Genomic DNA, 6,478 nt, shown 5'->3' with positions numbered 1-6,478 from the left:
AATATTTTGTTAGCAGTCCACTGCGTGAAGTAGGATTCCTTTGTTTTCTGATTGAGAAGTTAGGTTGTTGAGGGCTTAAGCATGTAGCAAACGGAAAAGATTTTCATAAGATTTAGAGTTTGAAAGACAGAGCTGTTGGAAGTAATGTTCAAAGTTGGATCAGGGATGTAGTTATGGGAATGTTTTATCGAAGAGTTAAAGAAAGAGGAGTCTGGAAGGTGAGGATTTTAAAAGTAGTAATGGGCATCAAAACTCCTGTGGAAAATTGATCTGTCCCATAATATTAAAAGAATGTAATTGCAGAAAAAAAAACAAAGAAAAGCATGTAATTGAGTTTGTAGAAGTAGCAGTAGTGAATGTCTTCTTTTCTCCTTTACAGAATCAAAATCAGCCAGCTTTCTTGTAGAATTCAGTTATTAAATCTTTGACCATGTTGTATTTAAAAAAAAATAAAAAAATACCTTTGTAAAATTACATAGCTACTGTTGAACGTCAATAGGGTTATTTAATTGGACCAAAATATAGTTATAAGTGTTTGCTATTGCATAGAACAAAAGAAATACATATATACATTATATCTGGCCATTTGAAAGCAGCATTGTCTTTTTATGGTCTGATATTGGCAAGAAAGAAGCACAGTTTTATATGCCTAAAAGCTGCCTTGTTTTACCTCTGTTCAGGTGCAGTTGGTATTTGTCATTTTTGCGACTGCCTGATACTTGTTTGGTATGGTGTGTTTAACTTGACCCTTTTGCCCTTCTTTATGCATTAAAATAATCAACTTAACAATAGATGGATGTGAATACCCATGTGAATGTGGCATGTTTTGTCTGTATTGTAAAATCTAAACTTGATTTAATGATAAAGCAAAAAAATAAAAAAAACAAACACTATATAATGTATTTCAGTGGAAAAATGGACAAACTCATTAGCAGTGAATGATGTCTTTTTATGAAGATAATTTGCTAAATTATTTTTGGATTGGAAAATGAAATCACAAGATTTGCACCTTATTAGTGAGAGACGGGGCTAGAGCTATTGTTTTTTTTTGTGTTGGACCAATAAAAAGGTAAACACAAACATACATGGTTACTATTTCCACCTTGGCCAGGCTGTGCCTCCTTTTTGATGAAGGCATTTTTTTTAATTAAAAACATAAAACAATCCTCTCTCTGGGTACATATTTCTCCATTCCATAATACAATATTTACCATTTGTTATAAGGTGTGACAACAGCATGGTGCAATAAATCAAAATCACCAGTTACGTACATTAGTGTAAATATTAACCACACGTTCTTTAGTGGCGTGCATATATGTAATCTAAAATATAATGTCTGTTTCCTTCTAACATGGTTTTAATGATGGCAGTGTAGTTTGTGTGGAAACCCAGAACATACAAACATGTAATAGACACATGTAATTTATATATTAATTTCTGGTATCGCCATGTTTTATCTTAATGGATTCATAGCTGGCGGAAACTGGAAAAGCAGAAACATTTTTTTTCTGTACATACCAAGTGTATTTTTATATATATTTTCTGTATTTATGTTTATTCATGGTGAGCTACCACTTCTATGTATGAATTCCACAATCTGTCAGGTTGCACTCATCAAGACAGCAGGTGGTATTTTAATTGGTGGCCTAGTAAACAGTATTCGTTATACATTGTTAAGCTTGTTTGTTTTTTTATTCCGTCCAATGAAGAATGGGGGCATTGAACTGTGCCATTACAAAATTAATATATGCAATTGCCATAATCAAACTTTTAAGCGCATTTCTCTATACTTGACATAAACAATGTCTGTGAGGGATTTGTACTTGAAGCCAAGCCTTTGACACTCGCGAGCCCATGAGTTCTGTGGGTCTATGGAGTAATATACAGGTAATGAATATTGGCACAGATTGTGAGGAAAGCTGGACATATTTGTGTTGATTCAGTATGACCACCCGGTAAAAATAAGTATGCAGCGTTGTGAGATAATTGTACGATACCTTTGCTTTTGCACAACTAAAATATTTTAATTAAAGTGAATATTCTTTTCACTTTATGGTTGTAGTTAACTACTCATCATTTGACTTAAGATCATATTAAACATACATTATTAAATGCATAGGATTTGTTTGATCATTATATGATGTTAATGGTAAATTTCACCACTTTTAGTTACACTATTTTATTTATTAAAGGAGCATTAGCATACATGTTGAACTAACATTGACTTCAATGGGATGCCAGCCGGCAATCCACTGGAGTAGATTCTAATTGTGTTTGGCGCTAGATTTGTTAAAAGTTAAGCCTGCCTAAAACTAATTACAATGATAACTCATCTTTTGGAGTAACTTTAATGATTAAGTTTGAAAAAGCTCCAGCTCTTTGACAGATGGAGGTTCCTTTATAGTGTGACTGTATGTGTTTGTCCTCTACCTGTCTCACAGCTGGAAAACCATTGGAAGAAAAACAACAACCGAGTAAAAAAAAAAAAAGCACAAGTAATACAATGTATATTCATGATACAGAATGCTCCTTAATGTAAATACAGTTAGTAGCATTGCTTTTACTCTAGATGATTTTTCCCTCCTGTGCACTGTAGGTAAACTAAACAAGCCTATGAGTTTGTGTAATTCATGTAAAACCAAGTTATCATTGTAGTAAATCAAGTAGCATTAAAAACCCCTCTTGTGCTAAAACAAAAGTAGTAGTTCTCTAACTCTCTATTGTACTAATATGTTCCATTTAAATGAATGGTGACAAAGGGACAATGATGTTAAAATGAAGTTTAAATGGCACATAACTGCCTCTGCTGTGGGAGAAAATGTGTGTATAATATGTACTTATATATATGTATACTTATATGTACTTTTATAAATGCCAACCTTTTCTAAAATTTCACGTTGTTGCCCATTGCACTGTAATGATTCAGCGACAAGCTGGAAAATGTATGTTTTTTCCCCCCGTTGTTTTTTTAATATATGCTCACAATTACCTGATTTTGTTTCCAATACCTTTATTTAATGCATTGCATATTTATCATATTGTATTCCTGCTTTAAATATGTTGGCTATGGAAATATTGTATACATTGTTTTTATGCCGCACAAAAAAGAGCTTTTGATCTTTGTACTTTAAATGCTGAAGAGTTGTAATATGGTGACATTTACAGTGCCATAAACACGTATATTTCAGGAATAAAATATTGTCTGTTAAGTAACATCTTTATCTATTTTTTTTGCAAGCACATTTGTTGCGTGAAAAGTGTTTATAGAGTCTACTACCTGGATAATCTATTCACATTTTTTATAGATATGATTCTGTTGATCAAATGTGGTGTTTTGTTGGTGATAAGGTTGGGTAGTAAATTCTTATAGTATACTTGTGAATCTCCTGTTCTTTATCATACTTTGTCGTCAGAAAAGTCCTTGTTTCTTAACCCCTTTATGGGCGGAGGACATTTTACCCTTGTGGACAACCTTTTTTAACATTATGTCCTTGTTTAACCATAATTTCACTTTTACTCATTTGGTGTACTCACACAAACAAGTGGGGCTTTCTTTTGAAACCATAATTATGTATTATTTAGTGATATTTTCCTTTATATTGGCAGTTATAGGGCACATTTTAAGAGATGCACAATTGTTTTCAATTTGTAATATTTTCACATTTTGTTTTGAGCCCTCTACCTTCGATAGTGTTTACAGGTCTCAAATTTGATACTTAAAAGTATATGTTTATGAAAACACTTTGACATATTTCAGCAACATTTCCTTAGGTTTGGCATGTTTGGGGCAATTTGCATGATCATGATTGGAACATGCTCATTAAAAATAATGGTAGTGAAGTACAGGTTTATTTATTTTGGAGATAAAGTGTCTCTTCTTGCAGCATTCTTCCTGTGACCACACTGAAAAGTTTGATCAGCAACAGGGAAACTTGCTAGGAGACCTGATCAGGGTCTCTACAGACCCCCTCAATCATCATAGAAAGGGGATGCCCGAGCAAAGGTTCTGGCATTCAAATCCCCTGAATGTGACAGTGCTCACTCGTGAGGGGGCTGACAGGAGGGACACCACGCTGTCTCCCTCCTGCTCACCATCACGGATTTAGCTCTGAAGCTTAAACCACCAGGTTGTAGTCGTAGTACTACATCTATCTGTGGTATGTTTTGCTTTTTTATTTCCCTTTACAGGTAATTTGCGAGTCTAATATATACTTATTATATGTATATGTGTATATATATATGTGTATATATATATATATATATATATATATATATATACACACATATAATGAGTCCAACAATAGTTACCGGCACTCCAGGGTCTTTCCAAATAACCCCACGAACAACTTCGGTTTTCAAGTCAAGGTTTCAGTCTTGTTTATTACAGACTTTCATCAGGACATATTATTTACTGCTACAGCTATTTGGCACCGGGCAGAAACTTGGCATTTGGAGTGCGATTGTTAATCTTGGACTTTATATATATATATATATATATATATATAATTAGATAGAAATGTAAGTATATACATGGTTTTCAGCTAGTTTCTTATAACTTACTTTCCTAACCTGTTTTTTGGCATAACACAGAGCTTTCTGGCAGAGTTAGTGTTCAAATGTCCTTAAGCAATTATGATGTGTCTGTATGACCAGTCAGATGAAGGTTTTTGTTTCCATAGTCACAGTGTATACATCAACCAAACTCTAAAGGATTGTGAGATACAAATGCCACAAACAGCTTTGTTAGGAAACTCCCTTCATGTCTCCCTACAAGATGCAAGGACATTTCAGTGGTTAGTATTGATTGTTTAACCCATTTTCTTTGCTTGAAAGCATATATGAAGAACTGATGGGCAAGGTCAAACCCAAATGTCTATGGGAGCGTGTTAAATGGAGACGATCATGCAACTAAGGACCCTTGTTTGACCCTTGTAAGTATATAAGCCCTAAACATTTTTACTGTAAATGTGGTAGTATGATATATTTTATAGAGGTGTGCAGGTGATATAAGCATTTCAAAACTTCATATGTACAGGGCAGAGTTCAGTATACATAGATACAATTATGTTTATGAAAGTTTGCTTGACTATAGAATGTAGTTGGTTCCATTTTTCTTGAATGTTAAGCACACTGGGGTTGGGCTCTTTAGGATTAATAAAGTCATTGGGTTGAAAATTGTAATTTTGCAGGAAGCTCCCAGTCTCATTGATATACTTCCATTTGTTTGCAACCTTAACCCAATTTGCGCATTTTTTAAACTATATTTGTTTTAGAACAAATAAGAGGACAGAATTCGATGGCAGGCAAACACATTTTCTCACCTGCATCTCAAAATAGAAGCCCAGAAAACCACAAAGACTAGATCTACACCAGATAGATACATGTTAAAATTAGCAAAAGCATAGAGTGCCTTGGACCGATCTCCACCCCTAAAATGTGAGGAGACATGATCAATAGCAACAAAACAAATAAATGTTGGTAATTGATGTCTAGGCTGTAAGGGATGTTTTGCTACTGACTTCTCTGTTCTGCCATAACAAAACAACTTTAATTAGTCCACATGGATATGTTATCTTGTAGATTACTTGGTCAGTGTTTCAGGAGATTTTATGTCTGATTTGGAACTGCTTGCTAGAGAGAAGATGAGTAAAACCAATTTCTTCTTGTAGCATTGAACTGGGTTAGATGTTACTAAAATGTCTCTCATGTTGCGACCTTGTTTATATAGGTAAAAGGCAGTAGGTAAGCTGGCAGGAAGAGAATAATATTTACCCCATGGTTTCTTCAATATCTTAGCCACAGTCTTTGAAGCTGTATGGATTTTATTTAAACATCTTGTTCTCATTACCTTTTCTGTGCTCCTAGTTTGTTTTTGAATCTCTGTCATAAATGCATGGCCCTTTACTAATCCATCCTCCAGCAAGAACAACTGGTAACCACAAACAAGGAATCTGTCCTTCATTTCCTTCAATTGAATTTCACAACAGGTATCATCTGAGTTTATCATCACAGCTTTTCGTGATGCCAAAATAGACAGAATAGCCCCGGGGGAAAGTATGTGACAAAGGGGGACCATAACTGGGGACGGCAGGCAGCCATCTCCCGCCTTTTCTTTTGACAGTCAATCAAGAGTTTTGATTTACTAAAGGGTCCCTTGGCCTGATTGGTGGTAAATGGTTAGGGACATCCTTGGGGAGGGGAGAAGGGTCATATAAGGTGACCCACCCTCTTCTTTCTAAGGGCCATATGAAAATAGCCTGGATGGGGACAGCGTTGAGCAGCGTTAGTGAGAGCTTTGTAGGATAGAGTTAGTATTTTGAATTTAATTCTGCTATGGATGGGGAGCCAGTAGAGGGACTCGCAGAGAGGTGCAGCAGATACAGAGCATCGGGTGAGATAGATTAGTCTGGCAGAGGCATTTCGGCATTTTTACAGTACTTTACATGTCTGGGCCCAGTGTTGAGGCGCTGCTCCACTA

This window comes from Sceloporus occidentalis, unplaced genomic scaffold (assembly GCF_023333645.1).
Source record: "Sceloporus occidentalis isolate IW3139 unplaced genomic scaffold, rSceOcc1.0.p SCAF_59, whole genome shotgun sequence".
Lineage (NCBI taxonomy): Eukaryota > Metazoa > Chordata > Lepidosauria > Squamata > Phrynosomatidae > Sceloporus > Sceloporus occidentalis.
Note: the sequence above shows the minus strand (reverse complement) of the source record.